The sequence below is a fragment of the Pongo pygmaeus genome, chromosome 2 (assembly GCF_028885625.2).
Source record: "Pongo pygmaeus isolate AG05252 chromosome 2, NHGRI_mPonPyg2-v2.0_pri, whole genome shotgun sequence".
Classification (NCBI taxonomy): domain Eukaryota; kingdom Metazoa; phylum Chordata; class Mammalia; order Primates; family Hominidae; genus Pongo; species Pongo pygmaeus.
The window spans coordinates 206171863-206185912 of record NC_085930.1 but is presented as its reverse complement, the minus strand read 5'-3'; the positions used below and the strand labels follow the sequence as shown (position 1 = coordinate 206185912).

At 54.3% G+C, this 14050-nt stretch overlaps 1 protein-coding gene across 1 annotated transcript in view; it reads left to right on the top strand.

Moving 5' to 3' along the window:
* The first annotated feature begins 3327 nt into the window (after nt 1-3327).
* The window catches only part of TNK2 (tyrosine kinase non receptor 2), a 43533-nt gene continuing 32810 nt past the window's right edge, over nt 3328-14050 (top strand). The window contains exon 1 of the mRNA XM_054480453.2: nt 3328-3498. The gene's annotated coding sequence lies outside the window, so the exon portion shown is untranslated. The remainder of the gene's footprint in view (nt 3499-14050) is intronic.

Genomic DNA, 14050 nt, shown 5'->3' with positions numbered 1-14050 from the left:
TTAATCCCTGTGGCCACCTCCCAAATCTCCTGAGACTTATGTTTTTAGTCTGAGGCTCCTTCCTTATGTCAGCTCCCTAGTGGCAGAGCAGTCTCCCTTGGTGGCTCTCTGGTCACCACGATCAGTGTCACAGACACAGCCCAGCATAGCCCCAGTTCTCAGCCCCATGGTGGGGACCGTCCAGGAGTTGGTGAGGAACAGGAAGGGAGCAGGAGACCTCAATCTTTCCTTTTAACCTAAAGCTCCAGATAACCCTACACTAGAGGTGCATACGGGGCGTGGCTCTGGCTTCTTGAGGGAAACTGGAGAGATGGGGGCCTGGGGAAATGGGGGGCTGGGCTGCCCTAGGAGCAGGACCAACCAGGGTGGAGGTGCTTTGACCCCTAGCTTTGTTTGATTTGGAGCTTGATTTACTGGAGGGGAAGTTTGTTCTAAATCAGTTGTTTGCATCTATTGACCAATAAAATCTAGTTAGTCCTGATGCTTCCTGAAGCAGGGCCCCTGGATTTGGCGTTGCTTTTTTGTGCCTCAGATTTTTTTTTTTTTTTTTTTTTTTTGAGACAAGGTCTGGCTCTATTGCCCAGGCAGGAGTGCAGTGGTGTGGTCTCTACTCAGTGCAACCTCCACCTCCCAGGCTCAAGCGATCCTCCCACCTTGGCCTCCCGAGTAGCTGGGATTACAGGTGCGTGCCACCATGCTCTGCTAATTTTTGTATTTTTTTTGTAGAGACAGGGTTTTGCCATGTTGCCCAGGCTGGTCCTGAACTTGGGAGCTCAAATGATTTGCCCTCCTCAGCCTCCAAAGTGCTGTGATTACAGGCATGAGTCACCACACTCGGTCTGTGCCTTAGACTTCAGAGTCGGAAAACTGGATTTGAATCCCGGCTTCACTACTACCAGCTGTATGGCGCTCAACAAGTCACTTGGCCATGTAGAACCTCAGTTCTACCATGTGTAAAATGGGGACATTATGTGTCTCCTTGGGTTGTTGTGGGGTTGGATGAGAAGAATGCACAGTTGGGCTCTGTGAGCCTTAGCAATGACCATGACTGAGGCAGCGTGAGGGAGACTGGGAGAACACCTCCTCAGTTTCCTTCTCCCAAATCTGTTGTCTTCCCCACTTTCTTTCCTGAAGCCAGGCGACAGGGGGGTGGTCCTGGCCCAGCCTCATGGCTCCCTGGGGAAGGGCTGCCATTACTTTCAGTGTTAGATAATTTAGTAGAAAGTTGCCCTGCCCACGTCGCAGGCAAGGCACCGCCACCCAAATTCACCCAGAGTGGGTCTCCTGTAGGTTTCCGGAAGCCACCCCTTTCTCATTGCCCTACTGCGCTCTGGCCAGGGCCCTGGGGCCCATTGCTGCACAGTGTGAGCGCAGAAAGAGCCAGCCCTACACAGTTCCCGATGTCTGATCTTGCCAACTACCGCGAACTGTTTTGTTATTACACCCATTTTCAAGATGAGGGACGGTAACAAGGGCTGAGTGGCCCTGAGCCTTTGGGCTCCAAGCGCCCGCTGCCCAGGGCTGCCTCCGTTTGGGGTGGGACATGGGTCTGTGGGCTGGGAACTGGGCCTGCAGGCTGCCCCTCCGCTGGGAATCAGCTCTGGGTTTTCTCCTTCTGGGGTGGGGCGGGGGGTGGGGGCAGGGAGGAGACGGCTCAAGTGCAGGAATGATGAAGGTCCGCTTGCCTGGGGCTGTTTCTGCCCAAGTCCTCATCAGGAATCGTCAGGCCTGAGACAAACCCTCCCTCCTTCAGGGGTCCTCCGTTGGCCCCCGGGAAAGAGAGGTGATGGTCCGGGTTTCTGGGCCTCTGGGGTGCCACGGTGAGATTAGGACTAGAATCCCAGCCTCACTGGAGTGACCCCGGAAACCTTCCAGTCCCACCTCCTCGCTTCAACTGAGGTTGGAACAGCTGAGACCGGGGGGAAGTGACTTTCACACTCGCGCAGCGCCACGGTAGCTACTCGGAATGAGAGACTCGTTCCGGCGCTCCTCCATTGCGCCCCTCGACTCGGCGGGACTTCTTCACCCTGGGCGCCACCGCTCCTCCGCACCGCAGGAAGGCGCAGGCCGGGCCGGGGGCAGTGGGGGAAAGCGGGGCAGCGCCCCGGAGGCCGGGGGCGGAGCGGGGGGAGGAGCGATGAGGCCGGGCCCTTTAAGAGGGCGGGTCGACTCCCCACCCGCCACCCCAGGGCGGCGCAGGCGCAGGCGCAGGCGGGCTCGGGGCGCTCGGCAGGAGGGAAGGCGGGCGGGCGGGCGCTCACCTGCGGGGGCCGGCGCGGGGCGGGGGCCCGGCGGGCCGACGTTGACGCCCGGAGGCGAGGGCGGGGAGGCGGGCGCGGGACTCGGGGGCGGCCCGGGGCGGGAGGGGAGGGCCGGGGCGGGCGGGCGGTGTGAGCGGGCGCCGAGGGCAGCACCATCTGGAGGGGTGGGAGCGCGCGGCCTCTGGGGGGCAAGCGAGTGCGCTGGGCCGAGCCCGTCGGGGGCCCCCGGCGGGGCGCGCAGGAGGAGCGCGGCGGGCTGAGCCCTGCGCTGCCGGAGCAGCAGCCGCAGCGCGTAGGGGTCGTCAGCTGGGGCCCGCAGCAGCTCCGCGGGCTGAAGCTCGGCGTGGAGGAGCGGGGCGGGGTGGGCCCGGCGGTGCAGGAGGAGGGCGGGGTGGGCCCGGGGCTGCAGGAGCGCGGCGGCCGAGGCCACGAGCCCAGCCGGGGGGTGGTGTGGGGGCCGCCGGACGGCGCGGACTGGGGGCGCCCGCCGAGGTGGACGGGCTCGGCGGGCTGGCCTGTGGCGCAGGAGGAGGGGCTGGGGCCCCGCGGGCAGCACCAGGAGAAGGGCGGAGGCAGCCCCGCGGTGCAGGAGCGCGGCGAGGCCCGGGCCGGGGTGCAGGAGCGCGGGGAGGGGAGCCCGCGGAGGCTGCTGCAGCAGCCCGAGCCGGCGTCCGAGTCCCGGGAAGGCCCCCGCGAGCGCAGGGAGGGGCCAGAAAGTTCCGGCGAACTGGGGGAGCGGCAGTGGGAGAGCGTCGGGCGGGAGGCGGTGGTCCTGGGAGCGGCCCCGGCGCCCCGAAGCCGCCCGGAGCTGGTGGGCAGGGCCCGGCCGGTGGGGCCCCGGGGGCCTGCGGGGGAGGGGCGCCTGGGGGTGCAAGAAGCGAATTGGCTGCCCGGGGTGCAGGAGGGGCAGGTGGTGCGGGCTGTCCAGGAAACCTACCTGGACGGGAAGGAGCCCCAGGAGGGAGAGGGACCCGGCGAGGGGCTCAGGACCCGGAGGCGCCGGCGGAGGAGGAGGTGGTGACTGGCAGGTCGCCGCCCGAGCCCCACGGTACTTCCGGGGCTGAAGGGAACGCAGGATGTAGGGGCGTGGGGAGTCGGGCGCAGAAGAGTGCGGGGAACCGGTGAGCTCTGGGAGCCACTGCCTGAGGGCAGGCCGCGGCCGGCGGGAACCTCTTCTGCTGTCTCAGCCTGGGCGTCGCTGAAGCTGTGTCTGCGGGGAGGCAGCGGAAGGCGGCAGGTAAGGAAGCCTGGTCCTGTTAGCTGGAGTTCGTGTGCTTGGAAGTGAGAGGCTGCAGGTCCCTGGCGAGAGCGTAGTCTCCACACTGCCCTCGTTCTCTTGGCCTTTCATCCCTGGAGGCAGGAAGCAGTGCAGTTTTCAGCTGCAAGGCAGGACCTTCCCCGCCGCCCCAGTACTGTGTATGGTAATTGGAGGGATAGGGCATCTTTTTAGAGTCTAGGCAGCAGGCGGGACGTCTGGGTGGCTGCCAGGTCTGTGCAGAGGGAAGAGAGGGGTAGCCCCAGGGAGGAGCTGCAGGACGGTCATCCCTCCACCTGCCCCCTATGGCAGTAGGGGTGCCTCCATGCTGTATGCTCTGCATGGTGCAGTCAACACACAGGTCCTCAAAACACGTTCCACAGAAGGGAAGAGGGCAGCGTGGGATTAACAGAACCTTATCTTGTAACACTGTTGGTCACGTGAGCTGAGATGTGAGTGTGACAGCTAGTGGCTTGGGTATGGCACGAGCCTGGCCCGCTCCTGCCACGCCGTCCTGTCACAGCTGATTTACCCTGAGGGCCCAGAGCCAAGGATGATTAGTGGGCGGAAGGAGGGAGAGCAACTGGTGAGCCCTCCCGTCTCTGAGTGGGATTTCACGACCCCAGCGTGAGAGGGGCGGGAGAGGAGGGTGCACCTGCACCCCAGAGCTCTGGGCTGCCTCTGTGGCCCCACCCTGGGGAGGTTTGCAGATGGGCCGCTGTGGTATCATGGGCTCTGCACCTGTCAGGGCAGGAGCTCCCAACCCAGTCTAGAGGTAGGGCTTGTAGGGGCCAGGGGTGGGGGCTGTATTTGGCTTGTTGACTCCCTCGTGGCCTGAGTGCCAAGACGTACTCATTCTGCCTCGTGCCCCCAGGGGGGCTTGGCGGGCTGCTTGTGGGCCTTACTCTCCTAGAGCTGTTCGCCTCTTACCTGGCACTGTCAGGTTCTTGCTTCCCCTGCGCCTGGGTGGGGATGGGTGCAGGGTTACTGCTTGCCCAGGGCCTTAGCTAGAGGACCCCTCTCTGCCCCAGCCCGAGGTGTGGCTCTGAGTCAGATGGTCCCAGGCCCCTGTGCCGAACCAGACTGGGTGCTCTCCTGTGGGGGCAGAGGGAGTGCTGCTGAAGGTAGCAGCGGCTGGAGGAGCCGGTTAGCCTGCTCCTCATACAAACTCAAACCCGCCTGTCAGCTTCATCCCATGCCTGTCGTGCTGCCACCCAAACACTCATGCACCGGAAGTTCAGCTGCTGTGCCCGCGGTGCCTGACGCTTCTGCAGTGGCCGGAGTGCCTCTCACCGTCTGGCTTCAGTGGAGAGAACTGTCTGTTTTAAACACATACACACAATCTTCACCTACTTGTATCAGGTCGGCGTTTTTGAACTTGTAGATGAATGGGAGAAAGGCCTTGGCATCACACAGATTGCTTTTGATCTGGTTACATCGCTTACAAGCTGTGTAACTTCCTTGGGCAACATAATGTCTTTAGGTTTCAGTTTCCTGGTGTCTGCGGTGGGCCAGGGCTTCCCCTGCAGCGTCGTGAGTAAAGAAACCTCAGGCCCTTTGGAGCCTGGTGCCCACCTCCCCGGAGCCCCGGCGGATGTTGGGGAGGAAGGGCCAGACTGTTCCCTCTGGCCCCTGAGCCCGAGATTAGCCCCCACCTTGTGCTTCGTCTAGAAGATGCAGTGTTTCTTTTTGTTTGTTGGTTTTAAATAACAGTTTTATTGAGATATAATGATGTATGGTAAACTGAGCATATTTAAAACATACAATTTAATAAGTTGTGGCCTGTGTATATACCCGTGAAACCACCCCTACCTTCAAGATAGTGAACATCCCCCTTACTCCCCTGTCCCCAAAAGTTTTCTTGTGGAACCCCTCCATCCCCCGCTCCTCTGCCATCCCCTACCCCAGGTAACAGGCTGGTCTACTTTCTGTCACTGTATCTGAGTTTGCAGCATTTACTGTAAACGGAATCACGTCTTTCATTCAACAGAAGTATTTTGGGGTTTGTCCAGGTGGTTGCGCCTATCAACAGTCATTGTACACGTGTGCGAAAGTCTGTTTATCCATTGAGCTGCTGGTGGGTTTTCAGAGAAAGCTGTTGTGAGCGTCTTTGTTAGTCTTTGTGTGGATGTGTGCTTTTATTTATCTTAGGTAAATCCCTAGGACTGAAATGGCTGGGTCATGTGGTAGGTATCCAGTTAACCTGTAAGAAACTGCCAGACGGTTTTCCAAAGTGGTTGTACATTTTATATACTCACCCACTGTGTATGAGAGTTCTGGTTTGTCCACGTCTTTGATATGTCCACATCTCTCGATGTGGTCAGCCTCTAATTTTAGACACTGTCATGTCTGTAGTGGTATCTCATTACGACTTTAATTTGTATTTCCTTAATGACTCATGTTGTTAGGCATCTTCTCCTGTGCTCATTTGCCATACGTATGTCTTTAGTGCCGTGTCTGTTCAGACTGTTTGCCCATTTTTAATTGTGTGGGGTTTTTTCATGTTGAGTTCTGAAGAGTTCTTGATATATTCTGGATATAAGCCTTTTATCAGGTATGTGATTTACAAATCTTTTTTCCAGCTTGTGGCTTTGTATTTTGATCCTCTTAACAATGTTTCCAAAAAAAATTCTCATGATCAGTAGTGCAAAATGGTGTGTTTTTGAAGGGAAGTTTTAAATTTTGATTAATTTACTAATTTGTTACTTTGTGGATTGCATTTTTGGTGTCATGTCCAAGAAATCTTTGCCTGACCCAAAGTCCCAACAGTTTTCCCCTGTATTTTCTTGTAGACATTTTATAGTTTTGGGCTTTACATTGAGATCTAGGATTCATTAGGGGTTAATTTTTGTATGTGGTGCAAGATATGAATCAATGTCTAGTTTTTTTGCATGTAGAGATCTAATTGATGTAGTAGCACCATTTATTAAAAAGATGTATCTCTCCACTGAATTGCCTTTGAATCTTTGTCAAAAATCAATTGCTGGCCGGGCGTGGTGGCTCTCGCCTCTAATCCCAGTGCTTTGGGAGGCTGAGGCGGGCGGATCACGAGGTCAGGAGTTCAAGGTCAACCTTGTGAACATAGCGGAACCCCGTCTCTACTAAAAATACAAAAAATTAGCCAGGCGTGGTGGTGGGCACCTGTAATCCCAGCTACTCGGGAGGCTGAGTCAGGAGAATCGCATTAACCGGGGATTTGGAGGTTGCAGTGAGCCGAGATTGTGCCACTGCACTCCGGCCCGGGCGGCAGTGTGAGACTCCATCTCAAAAAGAAAAAGAAAAAAATCAATTGTTTGTGTGTGTCTAATTCTGGATTCTGTTTTGTTCCATTGATCTATTTGTCTGTCTTTATCCCAGTATCACACTATCTTGATTACTGTGGGTTTATAAACTATAGTAAGTCTTGAAATCAGCGTAAGATCTCAAACTTGGTTTTGTCTTTTCAAAATTGCTTTAGCTATTCTGGGTTCTTTGTACTTCCATATACATTTTAGAATTAGTTTGTCAATTTCTACAAAAAAGCCTGCTGGGATTTTGATTGGGATTATGATCAATTTGGGGAGAAGTGATAGGTTAGCAGTATTGAGCCTTCTGACCATGAACAGTGTATATCTCTGTATTTATCTAGGTTTTCTTTACTATCTTTCAGCAGTGTTTTGTAGTTTTTGGCCTATCAGTCTTTTCCATCTTTTATTGAACATATCCTTAAATAGTACCTATTTTTATGCTATTGTAAACGATACTGGTTTTTCCTGGTAGTGTTGGTTTTTTATTTTTAAAAACTTCTACTTGTGGTAAAATATGCATAATATACTACTATTTTAACCATCTGCAGTGGTGGTAAATACATTCACGCTGTTGCACAGCCGTCGCCAGCATCCATCTCCAGGACTTTTCTCATCTTGTGAAACTGAAACCGCACCTATTAAACAGTAACTTCCCGTTCCCTCCTCTCTCAGCCCCTGAGAACCACCGTTTTACCTTCTGACTCTATGAATTTGGCTCCTGTAGGTGCCCCATAGACGTAGAATTTTACAGTATTCGTTCTTTTGTGCCTGGCTTATTTCACCTCGGCGTAGTGTATTCAAGGTTCATTTACATTGCAGCATATGTCAGAATTTTCTTCTTTTTAAAGGGTAAATAATATTCTATTGTATGAATATACCACTTTTTGTTTATCCATTTACTTGGATTGCTTTCACCTTTTTTTTTCACGACAGGGTCTCACTCACTGTGTCTCCCAGGCCGGAGAGCAGTGGTGTGATCAGGGCTCACTGCAACCTCGACTTCCTGGGCTCAGGTGACCCTCCCACCTCAGCCTCCTGGATAGCTGGGACTACAGGTGTGTACCACCATGCCTGGCTAATTTTTTTTTTTTTTTTTTTTTTTGGAATTTTCTGTAGAGACGGGATTTTGCCGTGTTGCCCAGGCTGGTCTCCAACTCCTGGTCTCAAGCGGCTTTCACCTTTTGGCTGTTGTCAGTAATGCTGTTATGAGATGGTACCGTTGCTTAAACTTTACTTTCCAGTTGTTTGTTGCTAGTATATGTAAATACCATTGATTTTTGTATTTTGAGCTTGGATCCTGCAGTCTTGCTAAATTGACTTATTCTAGTAAGCTTTTTTGTAACCTCCTTTGGACTTTCTACATAGAGTGCCATGTCATCTGCTAATAAACAGTTTTACTTCCTCCTTTCTGATCTTTATGCCTGTTACTTCTTTTTCTTGCCTGATTGCACTGGCTGGATCCTCTGGTATAATGTTATTGTTGTTTTTTTGAGATGGAGTTTTGCGCTTGTCGCCCAGGCTGGAGTGCAGTGGCACAATCTCGGCACACTGCAACCTCCGCCTCCTGGGTTCAAGCGATTCTCCTGCCTCAGACTCCTGAGTAGCTGGGATTACAGGCACCTGCCACCACACCCGGCTAATTTTTGTATCCTTGGTAGAGATGGGGTTTTACCATGTTGGCCAGGCTGGTCTCGAGCTCCTGACCTTAGGTGACCTGCCTGCCTCAGCCTCCCAAAGTGCTGGGATTATGGGGGTGGGCCACCAAGCCCAGCCTCATCTAATATAATGTTGAATAGAAGGGTAGATACTTTGTTTCTGATCTTCCAGGGGATGCATTTAGTCTCTCACCATTAAGAGTGGTGTTAGCTGGCCAGGCGTGGTGGCTCACGCCTGTAATCCCAATACTTTGGGAGGCCGAGGTGTGCAGATCACGAGGTCAGGAGATCGAGACCATCCTGGCTAACATGGTGAAACCCCGTCTCTACTAAAAATACAAAAAATTAGCTGGGTGTGGTGGCGGGCGCCTGTAGTCCCAGCTACTCGGGAGGCTGAGGTGGGAGAATTGCTTGAACCTGGGAGATGGAGGTTGCAGTGAGCCGAGATGGCGCCACTGCATTCCGACTCTGTCTCAAAAAAAAAAAAAAAAAGTGGTGTTAGCTGGCTGGGCGTGGTGGCTCACGCCTGTAATCCCAGTACTGAGGTGGTGGATCACGAATTCAAGACCAGCCTGGGCAACATGGTGAAACCTTGTCTCTACCCAAAATACAAAAACTAGCCAGGTGTGGTGGTGTGCACCTGTAATCCCAGCTACTTGGGAGGCCAAGGCACAAGAATCGCTTGAACCCAGGAGGTGGAGGTTGCAGTGGGCCGAGATCGCGCCACTGCACTCCGGTGTGGGCGACAGAGCGAAACTGTCTCACAAGACAAAACAAAAAAAGTGGTATTAGCTATAGGTTTTTCATATCTGCCCTTTACCAGGTCGCAAAAAGCTCCCTTTTATTCCTACTTTGCTGAGAGGTGTTTTTTTTTATTGTTTGTTTTTTTTTTTTTTTTTGAGACGGAGTCTTACTCTGTTGCCCAGGCTGGAGTGCAGTGGCGCAATCTTGGCTCACTGCAACTTCTGCCTCCTGGGTTCAAGCAATTGTCCTGCCTCAGCCTCCTGAGTAGCTGGGATTACAGGCACATGCCACCACGCCCGGCTAACTTTTGTATTTTTAGTAGAGATGGGGTTTCACCATGTTGGCCAGGCTGGTCATGAACTCCTGACCTCAAGTGATTCGCCCACCTCGGCCTCCCACAGTACTGGGATTACAGGCGTGAGCCACCGCGCCTGGCTAATTTTTTTGTATTTTGAGTAGGGACGGGGTTTCACCATGTTGGCCAGGATGGCTTCGATCTTTTGACCTCGTGATCCGCCCACCTCGGCCTCCCAAGGTGCTGGGATTACAGGTGTGAGCCACCGTGCCCGGCCCTTATTGTCTCTTAAATAACTTGTCAGTAATCCCCTGTATTTTAGCATTGCCCTTCTGACACTCACCTCTTCTTCCAGAGGTTTCCGGGGCTGCCAGTTCCTGGGCTTTTGAGGATTCCAGGCGATCAGTCAAGTGTCTCTGACGCTGGAATTTGTGATTTTCTTGGGTCAGCTCTCAACTGCCACCAGCCCATCTGCTTTCCAGCTTCCAAAGTTGGAAGCTGTGTGGTGGTTTTTCCTCTACCATTCTCCCCCTCCCTAGGGGCCTTTGGCATTCAAAACATCCTTTTTTAATTGTTGTTCTGGTGAGGTTTCCAGGAAGGAGTGACATTGTGCGGAATCTACTGTTTTTTCCTGGAACCCCTGTCCCTTCTTCAGACTTCCTCACAGAATCCACGCATTCACTCAGCGTTCGCGAATGACATGGTATCCACTCAGCGAGTCCGATGTGGGTTATAAGACTTCCGCGGGGACCTCCATGGGCCCGCCTCCTTGGGCCAAGCAGTACAGTCCTGAATGGGCTGAATGCTGGCTTTACCTTTTACTCTCTGGGTGCCCTTGGCCACCTCTCCAGAGCTTGTTTCCATATTTGTAAAATGGGGATAATCTGGGGTAGTAAGGCAGGTTTTCGGTCAGCCAGTGAAGATACACTCTTAGTGAAGAGCTGGCGCATAGCGTCTTCCTGAGGACGCAGGCTGTGACTTCTGCCCCTTCATATTCTCCCAGAAACCAGCATCGGGTGGGCATGTGGGGTGGGGTGCATGGTGGGTGTCTAAGGAAGGTGAGAGGGGAGGGAGGTTTTCCTGGTCCCCCGCCTCAGCAGCTGTACCTTCTGGGCACCCCAGCTGGATTCTAAGGAAGGTGAGAGGGGAGAGAGGTTTTCCTGGTCCTCAGCAGTTGTACCTCCTGGGCGCCCCAGCTGGATGTAACAACATTGGATTCCTCTGTTTCTCTCTGTCCCCTGTATACTGTGTCTGCCAATGAAGCAGGGCCTCTTCTCTGGTCCCCTGACCTTGGCAGGGCTCTCCCCTACCCCATGGCAGAAGAGAGTCACCATTCCCCTAACATTTGCCCTCCCCCAGATCCTGAGCCTCCATTCCCGATGACGGCTTCCTAGTGCCTTGGACCAGGCAAGCCCCTTCCCCTTTGAGGGTCCCAGGCTCTTCAAGGGTCAAATGGTGAGCAGGATCCAGTGGGATTTAAGGTGTATGTCTTGAAGCCCCAGACATTTCTCTGGCTCCCAGGCTCTCCTGGGCCCTCCGGCCTGCTCTAGATGACATGTTCCCAGCTCCTGGGTCTTGGTGTAGACATGGTCCTGAGGGGATGAGCAGTGTATCTTGTAGACTGAATGTTCACTTCCCAGCTCTGGCATCTCCTCTCCACTCCTTCTTTCCACACTCCACCTCCAGGGCCAACAATAGGCCCCTTCAGCTCTGGAGTCTTGCGTAGGGCTTGGGGGTGGGGTATGGCCTGAGCTGGCAGTGCGCAGGATGACGAGCCAGGCAGCCTCTGCCCAGCCCTGGAAGAGCTCTCTCTGGGAGTGGCTAGCTGCTGGGAGCTAGACTGCATCCTTCCCTCTGGGCCCTCGTGCCATGACAGTGCAGGGGCAGGACAGGCAACGAGAGGCAGCTCTCTGCGGCACTCGTGTCCTGGCCTCGGCACCTGGGCACGTGTGGTGTGCATGGGAGTGAGACCCAGACAGCTGCAGCAGTGTGTCCTCCGCCACCCACTGCTGCTGGTGTCTGTGTTGGGGAGCGACGGTGCAGGAGCACATTAGGGCTCTCGGTGTACTGTCTCTGTGTGTCGGCGTTGACACTCCGGTCTTCAGCTGGCGGAGCATGAAACGGTTTCACAGTACTTTCAAGACTTGATACAGATGGATGCTCTTGTCGCCACACGTCAGCCCCACCAAGTCCAGTCAGCCTCAGGTTCAGTGTGGACTGGGTCACGCTGTTTAGTCAGATCCTCGCCCCTGCTCTCTCAAGTGACGCTCCCTTCTCCACTGGAGTTGGAGGGGACGAGGCATAGCAGGGCCCTGTCTGGTGTGTCTGCCTCTGCTTCTGTGCTCTGCCCTCCCACCCTAGCACCTGCCTGTTCCCCTCCTCTCTCTCGGTGAGCTGGGATCCTGACAGACCCAGGCCCCCTTCCCATCACCCTGTGTGGCAGCCCGCGCCCCAGCACCCGTCCGCGGTCCGGTGAGAAGGCACCTTCCTTAAGGCCAATGTCAGGCTCTCCCTCTGCCTGAGGGACTGGCTGAGTTCTGGTTCTGAGATGGCTTTGGGGGACTGAGTTGCTTAGTGAGTCTGGGGTCGGAGTGGTTGTGATGACATTGACAGCCCCTCTTCCCAGAAAGGTGCTGGCATCTCTGGATTAGAAATCATGGGGGGAGGCAAAGCCGGGGCTGGGAGAGGGCAACCAGGCTTGTTCCTGGCACCCGCTGGGAAAGCAACCTGGCAGCAGCTCACAGGGAAAGAAGCAGCCACCGTTCTCTAGTTTTCCTCACAAACACTGAGTCCTTCTCAGCAGGCACACCCAGGGCCCCTGCCAGGTTCTCCCTTCAGGGCGACAGATGTGGACAGATGGTTGCAGAGGTGTACAAACGGCTCCTTCAGCATAATTATATGCTGATACAAAGAGTTACAGGAATAGTGACCCTTTAAGGATAGGAACATGATGGATAATTTAAACTTTTAAAAATTCTTGGCCAGGCACAGTGTCTCACGCCTATAATCTCAGCCCTGTGGGAGGCTGAGGTGGGCGGATCATGAGGTCAGGAGATCGAGACCATCCTGGCCAACACAGTGAAACCCCGTCTCAACTCTACTAAAAATATAAAAATTAGCTGGGCGTGGTGGCGCACACTTGTAATCTCAGCTACTCGGGAGGCTGAGGCAGGAGAATCGCTTAAACCTGGGAGGCAGAGGTTGCAGTGAGCCGAGATCGCGCCATTGTACTCCAGCCTGGGCAACAGAGCAAGACTCCATCTCAAAAAAAGAAAAAATTCTTTTGGCTATTTTTCACATGTATTATTGTGTAGTTTTACTACTCATGTTTTCAAGCATCCCTCCAACAAAACAGCAGAGATAACCATTTGTGGCTAGGAAATGGGAATTTACAGAAGAGATGGCATTTGACTTGGGTCTTGAGGAGTGTGTGGGAGTTTATCATGTAGACAAAGTAGAAGTGTCACAGACAAAAAATAGCTCAGGCATTAAATTTTTTTTTATTATTTATTTATTTATTGAGATGGAGTCTCTCTGTTGCCCAGGCTGGAGTGCAGTGGCACGATCTTGGCTCACTGCAACCTCCGCCTCCTGGATTCAAGCGATTCTCCTGCCTCAGCCTCCCGAGTAGCTGGGACTACAGGCGCACACCACCACGCCCAGCTAATTTTTATATTTTTTAGTAGAGACGGGGTTTCACCATGTTGGTTAGGCTGGTCTCGAACTCCTGACCTCAGGTGATCTGCCTGCCTCGGCCTCCCAAAGTGCTGGGATTACAGGCGTGAGCCACTGGGCCCCGCCACAGACATTAAAATTAAAGGGCATCCGGACATGGTGGCTGGTGCTTGTCATCCCAGCTACTCAGGAGGCTGAGGTAGGAGGGTCACTTGAGCCAAGGAGTTCAAAGTTAAAATAAGCCATGGTCACACCACTGCACTCCAGCCTGGGCAACAGAGCAAGACCCAGTCTCTTAAAAACAAAAAACAAGAAGAACCCCAGAGTATGTCTAGGGAAGGGCAAACACTTGGCTTGGCTGGGACATGGAGACATTTGAAGGGAATGCTAAGAGAGAGAGGTGAGGAACTAGGTGAGGAGTGCAGCCCAGAGGGCCTGTGTGCCAGCCGGGGATTGGGCCCTCGAGGACTGAGGGAAGGGCCTGCGCGCCAGCCGGGATTGGGCCCTCGAGGACTGAGGGAAGGGCCTGCGCGCCAGCCGGGATTGGGCCCTCGAGGACTGAGGGAAGGGCCTGCGTGCCAGCCGGGATTGGGCCCTCGAGGACTGAGGGAAGGGCCTGCGTGCCAGCCGGGGAGGACGGCAGGTCTGTGCTCGGAGCACAGTAACAGTAGGCAGCCAGGTGCTGTGCTTGACTCTTCATGACAGTTTTATGAAGGAGATTCCGTTTATCCCCTCTTTACAGATGAGGAAATTGAGGCTTAGAGGTTATTTGCTCAAAAGTTGCCCCACTGGAGCGTGATGGAGTCAGGATTTCAGCCCCCATCTGCCTGACTCCCGATCTCATTGTCACTGTTGGGAGGAATTCTGAGGCGGTTGAA